General features: G+C 39.6%; 1 long non-coding RNA gene across 3 annotated transcripts in view; it reads right to left on the bottom strand.

The window, feature by feature from the left end:
- LOC143444062 (uncharacterized) overlaps positions 1–19,367 on the bottom strand; it is an 85,760-nt gene that overhangs the window by 24,377 nt on the left and 42,016 nt on the right. Inside the window, exon 2 of one of the 3 annotated variants that reach the window (XR_013113592.1) lies at positions 11,183–11,258. The exons of the other annotated variants lie outside the window; for them this stretch is intronic. This is a non-coding gene — a long non-coding RNA (uncharacterized LOC143444062). The remainder of the gene's footprint in view (positions 1–11,182; positions 11,259–19,367) is intronic. 3 annotated transcript variants of the gene reach the window in all.

Raw genomic sequence — 19,367 nt, 5'->3', positions numbered from 1 at the left:
TCCATGAATAACCACTGGGTATGAATCAAGAGCTAAACTCCTGGAACCTGACACCCTGGCTTTGCCTTCAGTTCTATTCAGTGTCATGATGACACTGGCTGATTTACTGTTATTGTAACTTCTGGCATGTTGAATTCATTGTTTAAATGCTTGAGGACATCACTATCCTGACTAATGCTGTTGTAAGAACTAGACAAAAACCACAGGCAGACATTAGATGTGGTGCATTCTTATGCCAGGGGCTAGGTCCAGATTTCACAAAAACATCTAGAAAACACATGGTTAATGTGAGACCTCATCTTCTCTCTCAGTCTGTCTCATCCTGTTTCCTGCTTTCTGTAATGTCTACTGTCTCCATTTTTAGCCATTTTTTTTCCAATTTGGCCTTTTGATCTGCACAAAAAGTCCGCTTTTTGCATCAAAGAGGTATTATGTAATTTGCACGCTGTCATTATGACCATGAATTTCCTTCAATTAATTCACTGAGTTGTTTTTGTAGAGGGAAGTGTTACAAAGGCTTATGGGAAAATAAGTTATATAATAAGGCTATTCATAGACAAATAAGATAACTTTTCGTTAAATTTAACTCTCATATTGACCTTCAATTCTTTAAAAAAAATTTTTTTCAAAGCACATTTTTGTTCAAGTACTGAAAGAAGTCCATTGACATCAGATTCAAATGCCATACAAATTGGGGGGGAAATTAGAAACGGTGATCCAAGACACAAAGTTATAATTTTGTGGTACAAAAGTAGACAAGATTCTCTGTACAGGAGGGTTTGAGAAGTGAACATTGATAGAGCACTGGACAAAAATAGCAGACAAATCCCCTGTTATCTTTCTCTTGTCCTTTTCCCTGACTGCAAGCCTACCTGGCTGGCTCAATTGCTTCACTCTTAGTGAGTTCTAACCTCCTTTTTCCTGTTTCCTTCCTTTTCCTCTCCCCATTAAAGAAGAAAGACTGAGCAATGAATCCACCTGAAGTGGAAGATTCTCTCCTCTACAGGCAGGACAGCTGGAAGGAAGACATTTCAACATGCTTGTGATATGGACCATGGCAGAGGAGAACTCTGGGAGCTATGCATACATGATGATATTCATGCCTAAAGAGACCAGCTCCATCAGACACAAAGCATCAAGATAATCTAGAACCAAAAATAGATTGATACTGAAGGAAGCAACAGATGGGGCAATTATATTGCAATAAGGCATATTAAATATATTTGATTCCAGCTTTAATGATAGGTGCTGTTTTTTTTTTTTTTTTAAGTTTATGGACTCCAATCAGTATCTATAGATGCTGAAACAATTCGTAAACATTGATATGATTTTTAAGCAATAACATGCTCATGTGATGATTGTCCTTCATACCTGAACCCTCTTCATTGGAAGTCAGTGAAAGGAATGGCCAGCCCTCTGGAGCCTTTTCCTCTCACTCTGGAAAACTAAGAAAACTAAGAGCCCATAACCAACTTGCTGCTGAGTTTCAAAACTTGAATCACCCACACATCTTCCTTTCTGTGGTCAACTTTCTCTCTCACTTAAATAATTTTAACAGCTTGCTAGTTGCCTCAGTCCTCCTGTTGTTTCCTTTTGATTATCTACACACAAGCTGGTATGAAGATGTATTCAGAAACTGCGCTGTGAGAATCCTCATACACTGTGATAGATGCTTGGTGATCAGCTCACTGGCCAATCAGACGCTGATATTTTCCTTTTCCAACATGGAACACAGTCTTCATTTATTCATTTTTGAATAGGATGGTTGATTTTAACACCTTCCCACTCTAAAGCAGTAGCCATTGGTGCAGGCTTGAGACAACTGTCATCACACACCATTCCTTTGGTTCCAGGAATGAGACCCACTTGAGAAAGTTACAGTAGCAGGGGAAATAATATTATCTTAGGGGAAGTGGCATTCTGTTCTTAGTTTTTCTTTCTGATCTTTTCTTGGATGTGAGTGAGGAACACAGAACTGCTGGAAGTCCCTAGCACCAATTATTTGAAAAATTGAAACCATAATGAAGGTCCTGTTCCCCAATTTGTTCTTGATTTGTCAGTAAAGAAAGCTGGGGCCAGGACCTTAAAGAAAGGCAGGACTTCCAGTTTCCAGGAGGAAAAGGCAGACACAGGAAGAAGGGAGGAGTTTTTGCCATATTTTGGAGGAAGGAGTACACAGCAACCATGTGAAGTCTTGCGGGAGCTGGAGCATATGGCCACTCCCACAGGCAGGTGGCCAGGGATGTATGACAGGGGCTGGTGGGATTATCCACTGAAGTTTAGGGCAGGTGGAAATAGAGATAGAGATTTAAAAAAAATGGTAAGGACGTGCTTTTCTAGGTAGATGATATTAGCACCCAGCAAAAGGCAAGTGAAAAAGGAAAAAATTGTGTATGTTTTTTATCGATGGATTCAAGGGTAGCTTGGAAGGAGCTGGTAGTGCAGTGACCTCCTGGAGCAAAAGGTCGTAGCATAAAACTATATGCAACACCAGAGTACCTTGAAGGTAGCCTAAAACTAAAAAGTAGAAAGTAGAGTAGGGAAAGATATTAAGTTTGTTCCCTTTGAACAAATATTTGAGCTATGAAATGTGTTATTTGAATCTCATGTTGTTACTAGACTGTTTAACTATGAAAAACAACAAGTTCCATTTCTGAGGTAAGTCCATTTGAGAGGTTCTTTCAGCTTCTTTCTTTCTTTTTCTTTTCCTTTCTTTTTTTATTGGATATTTTATTTATTTACATTTCAGATATCATCCCCTTTCCACATTTCCCCTCCCTAGAACCCTCGTATCCCATCCTCCCTCCTCCTTTTTACTTTTATAGTATTTTAATTACATGCATGTATTAAGGTCAGTTCTAGGTTGAAGGTCTATCTAGCAATACAATAGATGCAAATAGTCAAGGAACAAGCAAGGCTTTAAACACTCCCTTGATCACTGTTTCTAAGGGCTTATCAGGATAAGCAAAATATCTGAGCCAACTTCCCTGTCCTAGTCCAAGGTCATTTTCATGTCTGGGGCCCACTTCCTTTTACTAGCCTAAAATTTAGACTCCTGTCTGAAATTACTTCTTTCTTTAGCCTAATATTTAGATTCCTGCCTGAAATTACTTCTTGGTTCTAGCCTAAGATATAGATTCCTACCTGAAATTACTTCTTTGTTCTAGTCTAATGTCAAATTCCTGCCTGAAGCCTACTTCCTTGTCCTTGGTTAATGTCATATTCCTGCCAAACAGCCCATTTTCATGTGCTTGGCCCATGTCAGATTCTTACCAAGCAGCCCTAAAGGCTCTAAGTCTCTTCCTCCTTTTTATTTCATTAACAAGACTGAGCCTGTCTTAGGTCATTCTTTCAGCTTCTTTCAACTTCTTTCCTTTCATCTTCTGCAACCTTGCAGGAGGCTTGCCAGGTTACACTGGCCTTCTTTTTTATCAAAGGGCTTTCTATGCACTGTTTTTTGGGTTTTTTTTTTTTTGTTTTGTTTTTGTTTTTTTTTTGTTGTTGTTGTTGTTGTTGGTTTTTTTTGTTTGTTTGTTTTTTTTTTTTTTTTTTTTGGTTTTTTGTTTTTGGTTTTTTGTTTTTTGTTTTTTTTCTTAAGACATTCCTTACCCCTGTGCCAGCTGTTCATTTATCTTCTCTAGGCTTCAAATTCACAGTTGGTTGCCTAATCTGTATAAGTAGACATGGGCCCTTTAAATACTTTACTTTGGTAACCGGTGTGATGCTAATTCTTGTCTACTGAGATCATTTGACCTAGAAACAGTGATTTAAAAAAAAGGGGGTCTTCCTTTGGATCTCATTTGCCAGACTCCAAAAGAGCACAATTTTTGTTTTATCTGTTGTTTGCCAGCACAGTTTTCACTGGAGCCAAGTTAAAACCACATAGTGGGCCAGAGCACTGAGCAGATCTTGGGTGGCAGCTCTGTCCCCAACCTCCAAGAACCCAGAGGAAGCAGGGATCCCAGGCGCTCTAACTTGGACAGTGTCTTAGAAACTAGTTCTCAGATCTGAGGCCTAGATCAGACCTCTGCCAGGTCTGCTGTTGTGTGGACCCCGGATTCCACCTGAGACATACTGGAAGGTCCACACAATCCAGATCCACAGAGGAACAAATGAACTCAGAGCTTCAGACAACGTATCCTGAGATATTCTAGAGGAGACACTGCACCCAGAACAGCAGACACCTAGCTGGACTACTACCTTGGAGGCACCATATCCTGAGGCATCCTAGAGGTACCACTATAATCAGTGCAGCTGGAAAAGATCACAGAGACATCTGGACCCCTAGGAGATCAGACACAAGCTAGATAACTAGAAAGAAAGGCTTCAGTCAGAGACAGCAAGTACAGGCAGCACTAGAGTTAACCAGATGGCAAAAGGCAAGAGCAAGAATGTAAGCAACAGAAACCAAAGTTACATGGCATCATCAGAACCCAGCTCCCCCATCAGAGCAAGCCCTGAACACCCCATCACACCAGAAAAGCAGGAATCAGAATTAAAATCACTTCTCATGATGGTGATAGAGGGCTTTAAGAAAGACATAAATAACACTCTCAAAGAACTTAAGGAGAGCACTGGTAGACAGATAGAAACCCTTAAAGAGGAAACACAAAAATCCCTTAAGGAATTTCAAGAAAATGCAACCAAACGGGAAAAGGAATTAAACAGAACCATGCAGGATCTAAAAATGGAAGTAGAAACAATAAAGAAATCACAAAGGGAGACTACCCTGGAGATAGAAAACCTAAAAAAAGGATCAGGAGTCATAGACACAAGTATCACCAACAGAATACAAGAGATGGAAGAGAGAATCTCATGTGCAGAAGATACCATGGAAAACATTGACACAACTGTCAAAGAAAATGCAAAATACAAAAAGCTACTAACCCAAAATATACAAGAAATCCAAGACACAATGAGAAGGCCAAACCTAAGGATAATAGGTATAGATGAGGGGGAAGACTCCCAACTAAAAGGACCAGTAAATATCCTCAACAAAATTATAGAGGAAAACTTCCCTAACCTAAAGAAAGAGATGTCCATAAATATACAAGAAGCCCACAGAACTCCAAATAGTTTAGACCAGAAAAGAAATACTTCCCGCCATATAATAGTCAAAACATCAAATGTACAAAACAAAGAAAAAATACTAAAAGCAGTAAGGGAAAAAGGCAAAGTAACATATAAAGGCAGACCTATAAGAAGTACACCAGACTTCTCACCAGAGACCATAAAAGCCAGAAGATCCTGGACCGATATCATACAGACCCTAAGAGAACATAAATGCCAGCCCAGACTATTATGCCCAGCAAAACTTTCAATCAATATTGATGGAGAAACCAAAATATTCCATGAAAAATCCAAATTTACACAATATCTCACCACAAATCCAGCACTTCAAAGGATAATTGGTGGAAAACTCCAACACAAGGAGGGGAACTACAACCTAGAAAAAGCAAGAAAGTAATCTTCCAATAACAAAAATAACAGGAAACAATATTCATTTTTCCTTAATATCTCTTACTATCAATGGACTCAATTCTCCAATAAAAAGACATAGACTATCAGACTGGATATGTAATCAGGACCCAACATTTTGCTGCATTCAGGAAATGCACCTTTGTGAAAAAGACAGACACTACCCCAGAGTAAAAGGTTGGAAAACAATCTTCCAAGCAAATGGTCACAAGAAACAAGCGGGAGTAGCGATTCTAATATCAAATAAAAATCGTTTTTTAAACCAAAAGTAATCAAAAAAGATAAAGAAGGACACTTCATATTCATCAAACGAAAAATTTACCAAGAGGAACTCGAAATTCTGAACATCTATGCCCCAAATGCAAGGGCACCCACATACATAAAAGAAACTTTACTAAAGCTTAAAGCATACATTGCACCTCACACAAAAACAGTGGAAGATTTCAACACCCCACTCTCAGCTATGGACAGATCATGGAAACAGAAACTAAACCGAGACACAATGAAACTAACAGAAGTTATGAACCCACTGGACTTAACTGACATCTATAGAACATTTCAGCCTAAAACAAAAGAATATACCTTCTTCTCAGCACCTCATGGTACCTTCTCCAAAATAGACCATATAATTGGTCACAAAACAGGCCTCAACAGATACAAAAAGATTGAAATAATCCCTAGTACCTTATCAGACCACCATGGACTAAGACTTGTCTTTGACATGGACAAAAACAACAGAAAGCCCACATACACGTGGAAACTGAACAATGCTCTACTCAATGATAACTTGGTCAAGGAAGAAATAAAGAAAGAAATTAAAGATTTTTTAGAATTAAATGAAAATGAGGACACATCATATCAAAACTTGTGAGACTCATTGAAAGCAGTACTAAGAGGAAAAATCATAGCTCTAAGTGCCCACAAAAAGAAAATGGAAAGAGCATACATTAACAACTTGACAGCACACCTGAAAGCTTTAGAACAAAAAGAAGCTAATATACCCAAGAGGAGTAGACGGCAGGAAATAATCAAAATCAGGGCTGAAATCAACCAAGTTGAAACAGAAAGAACAATACAAAATATCAACAAAACCAGGAGCTGGTTCTTTGAGAAAATCAACAAGATAGACAAACCCTTAGCCAGACTAACCTAAGGGCACAGAGACAGTACTCAAATTAATAAAACCAGAACTGAAAAGGGAGACATAACAACAGAAACAGAGGAAATTTAAAAAATCATCAGATCCTACTACAAAGGCCTATACTCAACAAAATCGGAAAATCTGGATGAAATGGACAGTTTTCTAGACAGATACCAGGTACCAAAGTTAAAAGAGGAGCAGATAAACCATCTAAACAGTCACATAACTCCTAAAGAAATAGACACAGTCATTAAAAATCTCCCCACCAAAAAATGTCCGGGGCCAGATGGTTTTAGTGCAGAATTCTATTAGACCTTCAAGGAAGACCTAATACCAATCCTCTTCAAGCTATTCCATCGAATAGAAACAGAAGGAACACTACCCAATTCGTTCTATGAAGCTACCATTACACTCATACCTAAACCACAGAAAGACTCAACAAAGAAAGAGAACTACAGACCAAACTTTCTTATGAATATTGATGCAAAAATAATCAATAAAATTCTCGCAAACCGAATCCAACAACACATCAAAACAATTATCCATCAAGATCAAGTAGGCTTTATCCCAGGAATGCAGGGATGGTTCAATATTCAGAAATCCATCAATGTAATCCACTACATAAATAAACTCAAAGAAAAAACCACATGGTCATCTCACTAGATGCTGAGAAAGCATTTGACAAAATTCAACATCCCTTCATGTTAAAAGTCTTGGAAAGATCAGGAATTCAAGGCCCATACCTAAACATAGTAAAAGCAATATACAGCAAGCCAGTAGCCAACATCAAACTAAATGGAGAGAAACTTGACGTATTCCCACTAAGATCAGGGACTAGACAAGGCTGCCCACTCTCACTTTCCCTATTTAATATAGTACTGGAAGTCCTAGCTAGAGCAATTAGACAACAAAAGGAAATCAAAGGGATACAAATAGGAAAGGAAGAAGTCAAAATTTCACTATTTGCAGATGATATGATAGTATACTTAAGTGACCCCAAAACGTCCACCGGAGAACTCCTAAACCTGATAAACAACTTCAACAAAGTGGCTGGATATAAAATCAACTCAAACAAATCAGTAGCCTTCCGCTACTCAAAGGATTAAACAGGCTGAGAAAGAAATTAGGGAAATGACACTCTTCACAATAGCCACAAATAAAATAAAATATCTTGGAGTGAATCTAACCAAGTAAGTGAAAGATCTGTATGACAAGAACTCCAAGTTTCTGAAGAAAGAAATCGAAGATCTCAGAAGATGGAAAGATCTCCCATGCTCCTGGATTGGCAGGATTAACAGTAAAAATGGCCATCCTGCCAAAAGCAATCTACAGATTCAACACAATCCCCATCAAAATTCCAACTCAATTCTTCATAGAAATAGAAAGAGCAATCTGAAAATTCATTTGGAATAACAAAAAACCCAGGATAGTGAGAACTATTCTCAACAATAAAAGAACTTCTGGGGGAATCACCATCCCTGACCTCAAACTGTACTACAGAGCAGTAGTGATAAAAACTGCATCATATTGGTACAGAGACAGGCAGGAAGATCAATGGAATAGAATTGAAGACCCAGAAATGAACCTGCACACCTATGGTCACTTGATCTTTGACAAGGGAGCTAAAACCATGCAGCGGGAAAAGGTCAGCCTTTTCAACAAGTGGTGCTGGCTCAACTGGAGGTCAGCATGTAGAAGAATTCAAATTAATCTATTTTTATCCCCTTGTACAAAGCTCAACTCCAAGTGGATAAAGGACCTTCACATAAAGCCAGATACACTGAAACTAATAGAAGAGAAGTTGGGGAAGACCCTTGAATACCTAGGCACAGGGGGAAAGTTCCTGAACAGAACACCAATGGCTTATGCTCTAAGATCAAGAATCGACAAATGGGACCTCATCAAATTGCAAAGCTTCTGTAAGGCAAAGGACACTGTCAACAAGATAAAACGGCAACCAACAGATTGGGAAAAGATCATTACCATTCCTAAATCCAATAGAAGGCTAATATCGAATATATACAAAGAACTCAAGAAATTAGACGCCAAACAACAAAATAACCCCATTAAAAATGGGGTACAGAGCTAAACAAAGAATTCTCAACTGAGAAAACACAAATGGCCGAGAAGCACCTGAAGAAATGCTCAACATCCTTAGTCATCAGAGAAATGCAAATCAAAACAACACTGAGATACCACCTCACACCAGTCAGAATGGCTAAGATAAAAAATTCAGGTGATAGTAGATGCTGGCGAGGATATGAAGAAAGAGGAATACTCCTCCATTTTTGGTGGGGTTGCAAGCTGGTACAACCACTCTGGAAGTCAGTCTGGTGGTTCCTCAGAAAATTGGACATAGCACTACCTGAGGACCCAACTATACCACTCCTGGGCATATATCCAGAAAATGCTTCAACATATAACAAGGACACATACTCCACTATGTTCATAGCAGCCTTATTTATAATAGCCAGAAGCTGGAAAGAACCCAGATGCCCTTCAACAGAGGAATAGATACAAAAAATGTGGTACATTTACACAATGGAATATTACTCAGCTATTAAAAATAATGAATTTGAGAAATTCTTAGGTAAATGGATGGAATTAGAAAATATCATCCTGAGTGAGGTAACCCAATCACAAAAGAACACACATGGTATTTACTCACTGATAAGCAGAGATTAGCCCAAAAGCTTGAAACAACAAATATTCAACTAACAGACCACAGTAAGCTCATGAAGAAGGAAGAACAAGTGTGGATGCTTAGGTCTTTCTTAGAAGGAGTAACTAAATACCAAGGAGCAAATATGGAGACAAAGTGTGGGACAGAATCTGAAGGAGAGATTGTATGGAGACCATTCCACCTGGGTATTCATTCCATGTGCAATCACCAAAATTAGACACTGATATGGATGACAGGAAGGGAAAGCTGACAGCAGCCTGATAAGGCTGTCTGCTTAGAGGTCCCCCAGAGTCTGACATACCCAGAGGCAGATACTTGCAGCTAATCATTAATCTGATCAAAGGTTCCCAATGGAGAAGTTAGAGAGTAAACTGAAGGATCCGAAAGGGTTGGTGGCCCCATGAGGAGAGCAGCAATACCAACCAGCCAGAGCTCCTCAGGGTCTAAACCACCAGCCTAGGAGCACATATGGAGGGTCACATGACTCCAGCTGTATATGTAGGGAAGGATGGCCTTGTTGGAGCATAGGTGGGAGAGGAGATCTTTGGTCCCATGAAGGCTGAACACTGAGTGTGGGGGGGAATCTGAGGGTGGGGAGGGGGATTGGGGGGTAGGTGGGTGCACACCCTCATAGAAGCAGGAGGAGAGGAGATGGGATAAGGGGTTCCTGGGTGGTGGTGGGAATGCGGTAAGGGGATAAAATTTAAATGTAAATATTATATCCAATAAAAGAGGGAAAAAAAGAAAAGCGGTTAGAACCAACATCCTTAATAAAATGTCAGCCCTCTTAAAAAAAAAAAGAAAGAAACAAGGGAAGAGAATAATAAAAATGGAATAATACAAATTGTTTAGACAGAACATCTCAACCAAACACAAAAACATATGTGATCTTCTCAGCACCTCACAGAATCTTCTCCAAAATTTGCCATATACTCAGGCACAAAGCAAGCGTCAACAGATATAAGAAAATTGAAATAATGCCTTGTATCTTAACAGATCACCATGGATTAAATTTGGACCTCAACAACAACAACCAAAAGCCTATAAACTCATGGAAACTGAACAACTCTCTACTACATAACCACTGGGTTGAAGAAGAAATAAAGAAAGAAGTTAAAGACTTCCTAGAAATTAATGAAAATGAATGAACATTATACACAAACTTATGGGATACAATGAAAGCCGTGTTCAGAGGAAAATTCATAGCAGTAAGTACATTCATAAAGAAATTGGAGAGATTTCATACTAGTGACTTAACAGCATACCAGAAAGATCTAAAACAAAAATAAGTAATCACATTCAAGAGGAGTAGACAGCAGGAAATAATCAAATTCAGGGCTGAAATCAATAAATTAGAAACAAAGAGAACAATACAAAGAATCAACAAAACCATGATCTGGTTCTTGAAGAAAATCAACAAGATAGACAAACCCTTAGCCAAACCAACTAAAAGGGAGAGAGGCAGTATCCAAATTAACAAAATAAGAAATGAAAAGGGATACATAACAATAGACCCCGAGGAAATCCGAAGAATCATTAGGTCTTACTTCAAAAGCCCATACTCCACAAAATTGGAAAATCTGAATGAAATGGATGATTTTCTACATATGTACCAAAGCTAAGTCAAGCTCAGGTAAACTAAACTATTTAACTAGTCCTATAATCTGTGAGGAAATAGAAGCAGTCATTAAAAGTCTCACAATACAGCAATAACAAAACAAACAAACAAACAGCCCAGGACCGGAGGGTTTTAAAGCAGAAATTCTGCCAGACTTTCAAAAAAGTATTAATAATCCTCAAACTCTTCCACAACAGGAGTAACATTGACAAACTTATTCAATAAAATACTTTTTCAAGAAGACAACAAAAGCATCACCCACCATGATCAAGTAGTCTTCATCACAGGGACCGTTCAAAGTATGAAAATCCATCAATATAATCTGTTATATAAACAAACTGAAAGAAAAACACACATGATCATCTCATTAGACACCCAAAAAGCCTTTGATGACATCCAACACCCCTTCATGTTCAAGACAGTAGAAAAATAAGGGATACAGGGCACATACCTAAACTAAAGCAATATACAGCAAGCCAATAGCTAACATCAAACTAAATGGAGAGGAACTTAAAGCAATTCCCCTAAAATCAGGGACGAGACAAGGCTGCCCACTCTTTCTTTATCTAGTTAACATATGCTTGAAGTTCTAGCTAGAGCAATAAGACAACTGAAGGAGGCCAAGGGGATACAAATTGGAAAGGAAGAAGTCAAAGTATTGTTATTTGCAAATGATATGACAATATACATAAGTGACTCCAAAAATTTTATCAGAGAACTTCTATAGCTGATAAAAACCTTCAGCAAAATGTATAAAATTAGCTAAGAATCAATCAGTAGTTCTCCTTTATACAATGATAAACAGGCTAAGAAAGAAATTATGTATGTCAAAGAACTTCAAGTCTCTTAAGAAAAATAATTGATGAAGGTATCACAAGATGGAAAGATCTGCCATGCTCATGGGTTGGTAGGATTAACATAGTACAAGTGGACATCTTACCAAAAGCAATCTACAGATTCAATGGAATTCTCATCAAAATTCCAACACAATTCTTTATAGACCTTGGCAGAGCAATTTTCCCAGAGCAGGGTGATAGCCAAGGGGGAGCTTTCGTTACTCTGAGGAGAAGAAGAGGGGAGAGTGGCAGAGGAAAGTGTAAGGGCAGGATTGGGAGGAGAGGAGGGAGAGGGGGCTGTGATTGGGATGAAAAAATGAATAAATAAATTAATTGATGAAGAAAAATATTCAATAAATATTTTAGTTTGAGGAACATGAATTCAATGAAAACAAATAGGAAGGAGGAAGGAGAGAAAGAGAAAGGAGAGAAGGACAAAGAAGAGGAGGAGAAAGATGAGGGAGAAGGGAGGAAGAAGGAAGAGAAGGAGAGCTGGGAGAACCATGGTTACACTCTTTGAGGTGTTCAGGGTGATACAGAAAGGTTGTTGGGTTCAGGGTGGAAGCCAGAAAACTCACTTCAAATACAGAAGTTTAAAAACGAAAGCTTTATTTTCTGAGTAAGCAGGGAGGTGGTCAGTTTGGAATCTGGCTCTTGATCCTGACGGAAGATTGTACAACATTTTTATAGGATAGGAGCACAAAGCAAAGACGGAACTGGGAGGAGCTGCAGTGCTCTCCAATTGTACTTTGACATTATGGGACAAACAAGGGAGTACCCCCTTAGAAACTGGATCGCAGTCAGGGCACCTGGCTTCAAGGTACTTAATTCATTCTCCTAGACTTTAGGTCTGGAGCTCAGAGTGATAAGGGGGCAAAGGAGCTGCATGTAGTTAATTAGGATATAACAGAAAGTTGGTTATATATTTTTACACCTTGGTTTAGATCACAGCAGTTTCTATAACCTTTACTGTTTAACAGACAATTAAGAAAACAGCTGGAGAAGTGAGATACATGAGGCCTGGGAACATAAACTTGTTTGACTATGCCAACAAAGATGGAGAAGTTGTCCTTGAGATGGCCTTTCAAGATGTCCAGACTTAGACAACTATTTACAACAGAAGCTATTCAGCTATAGGGAAGTGCCCAGCTTCCCTAGTGCCTGGGACCTTAAATTTAGTTTCTCTCTATAAAACAGAGTCTGGTAATAAAATGGTAGTTCTTAAAATAAGGGTTTTTTTTTTTAGTGTGTTCCCAACATAGTGAATATATAAAACAGCAATAAAAATATACATTATAAGTTAATGAAATACAGATATATGTACCAGGTGCTATAAGGACAGAGAAGTGGGATCTTGGGTAGATAAGACTTCCTAGAGACGATAAACTGGACCTTGACTATGGAGTAGGAGTTTCTGAAGCAGAAAACTTAGCTGCCCACAGAGGCACAGCTGTGGGGGCCTCAGGCAAGCCAGACAATAGAGAGGAGGTGTATCTGACCACATCTGGTTTCTATCTTAAATTTACTAATCATAAACACACCTTTGTCTGGGATGATTACATAAGGCAAGGGTTCTGGTGTGTTCTCTTTAGGCTTAGAAGGAGCAAAGCTGCTTGGACAGCACTGGTTGAGGATCAGCAAGATCAGAATGCACTACTGCTTTCAGAGAAGTTAGAACTTCATCAAGTTTGACACTGCTGCCCAACAGTGTAAATAGCGATGTGAATGCTATGGGAGACATTTTACTTTCTGCTTGAATTTGATGCCTGTTCCACAGGAAGAAATCCATGTCTGTCCCAGTAAACCTGGTCAAAAGCCCACGGTTCAGTAGGCTCCAGGCTCCAGGCTCCAGGCTCCAGGCTCCAGGCTCCAGGCTCCAGGCTCCAGGCTCCAGGCTCCAGGCTCCAGGCTCCAGGCTCCAGGCTCCAGGCTCCAGGCTCCAGGCTCCAGGCTCCAGGCTCCAGGCTCCAGGCTCCAGGCTCCAGGCTCCAGGCTCCAGGCTCCAGGCTCCAGGCTCCAGGCTCCAGGCTCCAGGCTCCAGGCTCCAGGCTCCAGGCCCCAGGAGAGAACCTAGTGGTGTTGTTTTGCTAAATGCTTATATTGTCTTCTAATTATTTTGCCATTCTAATTGTATTGCCTTCTAAATATTTATGCATATTCCCACAGACTAGTGCCATTCTCAAGCTTGTTCAGAAAGGTTTATTTTACATTGGGTAACAGTTCCTGCACGGACATATAATTGGTTACAGTGCTAAGAATAGTGACTACTGAGAATTCATACATAAAAGGGACATGTGTATCATCCCTTACCCCTTCCTCAAAAGTTCAGCGAACACTATCAAAGATGGAGCTGAAAGAGAGTAAAACATCTGCTTCAGGGCTGCCATGAGATCCTGACTTCTGAACATAACTGGCCATTGTACTCATATACACAAGACCCACAAAAATTGAGTCTTTGTATACGTTCCAACACGGTGGGGAGCAAGCATTATATGAGTCTTCGGCCCTAGCTGAAAACCTATAGGCAATTAATGACTGCACATCCAACTAAGCTCTGTGGGTCAGAAAACAAACACACCAAAACATGAAAGGAAGAAGGTGATGGGTCATGTTATGAAGACAAGAATTTCCAGAGGTAGTGGGGACAGGATGAGAGAGGGGAGTGCTATGACCCAAATACATAATATGAATGTATGAAATTTTTGAAGAATAAACAAAATTTATCTTAACAAACGAGCCCTAATTTTTTTTAAAGAAAAACAAGATGCTTATCCAAAGTTGTTTTCACTGGAGCATCTTGAAACACTATGGAGAACAGCTGGTCACTGTAATTTAAGAGGACACTGAAGACAAATGTCTGTGATCCTTTTGACAGGAGTAAATGTGTAACTGGCCATGGTATAGACACTGCACTGTCTCATACAATGGAGGATATTCCTGTCTCACCAGTCCAGGGAGTACGAGTGGCCACATCAACCCAGCAGAGAGAACATATCTTCTCATACACCAGCTTCACGCCCACCACTTGTGCTCCAGTTTCAACCTGGAGATTTAACTGCCTCCAACAAATATGGAAGCTATAAAGCACATTTATACTCTAGGGTTAAACAGGTGAAAACATTTTATATTTCTTCATGTCTTTGAATCACATTAGTTAATGGGTGATATAAGCTTTAAAACCTAATTTTGCTAGCTGTTTATCTCTTTGTACCTGCTTTTTAACTTGGTCAGACTCCATCTCTCCGCTCCCACCCACTCCCTGTCAAAATATCCCCTAATTATTTCTTGAAAAAATATTTAGAAAGTGTCTCAAATGTTCCTTGAGCTTAGTAGCTCATGTTTGAGAGCCTGTGAAAATGGCCTTCCCATGACCACTTTCACCATGAGAACAGGGCCTCTCTGCGTGGTCTGTGCTCTTCTGCTTTGAAGGCTTCAATCTTTGGTTTCTTAAATCACCCACTGAAACCTTGGTCTCCTTGTAATGCCCAAGAGACAAACAGTCCCCAGCAAACTCCCAAGCATATGAGTTCATTTAGGTCCATGGCTCTGAACCTAAAGATAGAAGCTTGTAAAGGCATTCCTGAGGCACAGTACTACTCACAGGAAAATGAAGAAGAAGGCATTCATGCTCCTGGAACAGAGGCATACACCACAAGATACGAGAAGCAGCATGACATACTCTCCCAGCTTTGCTGAGATGTGATTACTAAACAAAAGGTTCATATATGTAGTGCACATAACCTAGTGTGCATGGGCACAATGTGCACCAATGTTCGCACGAAGACAGGGAGCGTATCCTGCAGCTCCATAGGTTTCTTTGGCAAACCTTTTGCCTTTTTTCCATTTGTGGAAAGAACAGAGTATACTATTTACTTCTCCTTTTTTCCTGTTTTCTGTTTGTTTTATTTTTATTTTCTTTTTCCCCATGTTTTTAATTAATGTATTTATTGACTTTACATCATGATCGAAGCTTCTCCTCCCTCTTCTCTTCCCAGTTCCTCCCTCTCACCTCCCTTCCCCGCCTCCTTTCCCTTTCTCCTCAGAGAAGGGGAGTTCTCCCATGGATATCAACCTGCTTTAGCAGTAGGACTAGGTATATCTTCTCCTATTGATCTGAGAAAAGGCAGTCCAGTTAGGGAGAAGGGGTCCAAAGGCAGGCCTCAGAATCAGAGATAGTGTCTGTTCCAGTTGTTAGGGTTTCCATGTGAAGATCAAGCTGCACATCTGTTACATATGTGTAGGGGGCCCATGTTCATCACATGTATGCTCTCTGGTCGGTGGTTCAGTCCTTGTGAGCCCCTGTGGACCCAAACTAATTGATTATGTAGGTTTTCTTGTGATGTTCTTGACCCCTCTAGTCCTGCAATCCTTCCTCCTCCTCTTCCTCTGAGCTCCACCTAATGTTTGACTGTAGATCTCTGCACATTTCCCTCAGCTGCTGGATAAAGCCTCAGAGGAAAGTTATGCTAGGTTTCTGTCTCCAAGTGTAGAATATCATTAATAGTGTCAGGAATGGGCTCTCTCTTATGAGATGGGTCTCAGTTTGGGCTAGACATTGCTTGGACATTCTCTCAAATTCTGCTCCATCTTTATCCCCGCACATCTTATAGGCAGGACCAATTTTGGGTCAAAGATTTTGTGGGTAGTTGCTGTCCTCATCCCGACCATTGGAAGTCTTGCCTGATTATAGGAGGTGGCTGTTTCAAGTTCTATATCCCTTTATTAGTAGGAGTCTTAGTCAAGGTCACCATCATAGGTTCATGGGCATTTACCTTACACATAGGTTTCTACTTCATCCCAGAGATGCCATACAACACCCTTCAGAGTAGCTAAAATCAAAAATTCAAGCAACAGCTCATGCTGTTGAGGATACGGAGCAAGGGAAGGACTCCTCCATCGCTGCTGGGAGTGCAACCTGTGCAGCCACTTTGGAAATCGATTTGATGGTTTATCAGAAAATTGGAAATCGTTCTACCCCAAGACCCAGCTATACTACTCCTGGGCATATACCCAAAAGATCTCCCACCATCCTACAAGGACACTTGCTCAGCTATATTCATTGCAGCTTTATTCATAATAACCACAAACTGGAAATAATCTAGATGTCCCTCAACAAAAGAATGGATAAAAAAAATTGTAGTTCATTTACACGATACTACTCAACTATTAAAAAATCAAGGACATCATGAAATTCACAGGCAAATAGATGTAATTAAAAATATCATCCTGAGTAAGATAACCCAGACATGGGAAGACAAGCATGATATGTACCCACTTGTAAGTGGATATTAGCCATAAAGTACAGGATAGTCATATTACAATCCACAGACACAAAGAAGCTAAGTAACAAGGAATGCCCAAGAAGCCGGGCGGTAGTGGTACACGCCTTCAATCCCAGCACTTGGGAGGCAGAGGCAGGTGGATTTCTGAGTTCAAGGCCAGCCTGGTCTACAGAATGAGTTCCAGGACAGCCAGGGCTACACAGAGAAATCCTGTCTTGAAAAACCAAACCAAACAAAACAAAACAAAACAAAACAAAAACAAAAAACAAAAAAAAGAAAGAAAGAAAGAAGAAGAAGAAATAAAGTAGATATCAGGAGCAGATGGACAGAGGGGATTTCTTAATTTTTAGTCACTCCATGATTTAATTATGGGCACACTGTTATCACATATCTCTGAAATATTTCTATTTCATAACTGTACCATTATGTCCACTGAACAGCTTCTTAAATCCACCTTGCTTTATGCCCTAGTGATGGTCAATATGTTCTCTCTTTCTGTATCTTTGACTAGTTAAAATGTCTCGTGTAAGAGAAATCAGAGTATATGTAATTTGGTTCCTATTTCACCTATTTATCTACTGGAATATATTTTGGAGGCATTTATGGTATTTTTAAAGGCTGAGTAGTATTTCACTGCACATACCTGTGTGCACACATCACATCTCATCTGACAGTGACATTTAGTTTGTTTCTAAGTTTCAGCTACTGTGAATAATGCTTCCAAGGATGTACAAGAGCAGGTGCATCTTTGAGATCATGGTTTCAGTTTTTGGATATATACCCAAATGCTTGGCTGGTAGATCGTATTTCTAACCTTTAAAGTAAGCCTGCTGATGTTTGCTATAGCAGTTGCATCATTTCTGAGTCCCACAAGTGTTCTGATTTTTTCACAGTCTCGGTAACGCCTGCTATTCATTACACAATCCTTAACAAGTGTGAACTGGTACTCACGGTGGTTTTGTGCAAATTTATCTGATTATTTCCCTGTATTAAGTGTCCATTTAAAATTGTGAGTTCTTGGCATGCCTGTCTAAGCTCTGGTGCTCGTAAAAGCATGGAGTTATATTTGTGCTGTCTGTTCTGTTTCTTTTTTCTAGTTCTATGATTTGGCAGTGCATGATGTCTTAACATGATGTATCCGAGTTATCTCTTTAAGTCAGAAAGTATGAAGTCAAGATCATTTATTTTACTGAAATTACTCTGGCTATTGGATTCCTTGGCTACTTCCTGTGAATATTGAAGGTTTTTTTTCTGCATAAAATTTTTCTTAAAAATTTGATAGAGATTACATCAATAGTGCTGCTAGTTTGGCTCCACTGTGAAGGGGCCTGATGTTTTGACTCTGGCAAGGTTTACTAGCTGAGCTGTCTCATCTGATGAAGTCACTGTCTGTGTTCTGCAATTATGTGAGGCCAATTGCAATGGCTTAGGCACATTTGAATGATGTCTCATTAAACAAATTTGCCAGGGAGGTCCCTGTTTAGCTAAGGGTTATCACAACTCTGGAGTTTCTGTGCTGACATAGTGCTTGCTCAAGAGAGGCTCCCAAGTCTTTGGTCTCAGCTGCCTCTGCACTTCTAGTTATATGAGTTATATGAGTCTTGAAGTGTTCCATGGGAAGATAAAAAGGATTGAGCTTCCTGAGCAATGCCTTGAAGCACATAAGGTGGACAACCAACCTTTGTCTCTGATTCCCACATTAGAGAATCATAGGCCAGAGTCATGAGAGAGACAGGAGCCTAACAAGCTCACCAAGTCTTGCTTTCAACATTCTTTCTCTGAACACAATTCCCCAGGGGTCCTAAGACATAGGATTTCTGGCCCTCTGGAAAATATTTAGATTCGCTTATAATCTTAGAACAGTAAGTCATGTGTGTCCGCCATGGTGGTCACTTTGGATCTGGCTTTAAGCTGGGTTCAACGATCCCACCGTGACTGCAGGACCTCCTTGCATATTGTGACTCCATCAGTAGGATGTCACCTACTCTCCTAGAGAACCATTTGCTGCTTATTGATCTTGCCATTTTGCAGGAAAGTGTCTGTCATTTTTTTTTTTTTAAATAAAACCTAGAAAGCAGAGCTCTTAGTCAACAGGAGCCACACCATGTTACCAGTTTCTGTGGTATATCACCAGTTGGCAGAAAAAAACTACAGCACTTTTGATTAATTTTTAGTTTTAGATTTTAAGGAAAAGTAAAAAGGTTTTAGGGTTTTCAAATATTATATAGATACTCGGATTCTAAAATATGTATTTTTCTGAATTTAACTCTGAAATTTAATTTTGGTTTGCTAAATATGGTAGCCCACTGTCTTCTAAAAAATGTTTAAA

The sequence above is a fragment of the Arvicanthis niloticus genome, chromosome 12, assembly GCF_011762505.2.
Source record: "Arvicanthis niloticus isolate mArvNil1 chromosome 12, mArvNil1.pat.X, whole genome shotgun sequence".
Taxonomy (NCBI): domain Eukaryota; kingdom Metazoa; phylum Chordata; class Mammalia; order Rodentia; family Muridae; genus Arvicanthis; species Arvicanthis niloticus.
Note: the sequence above shows the minus strand (reverse complement) of the source record. Positions and strands in the feature narration are given on the sequence as shown.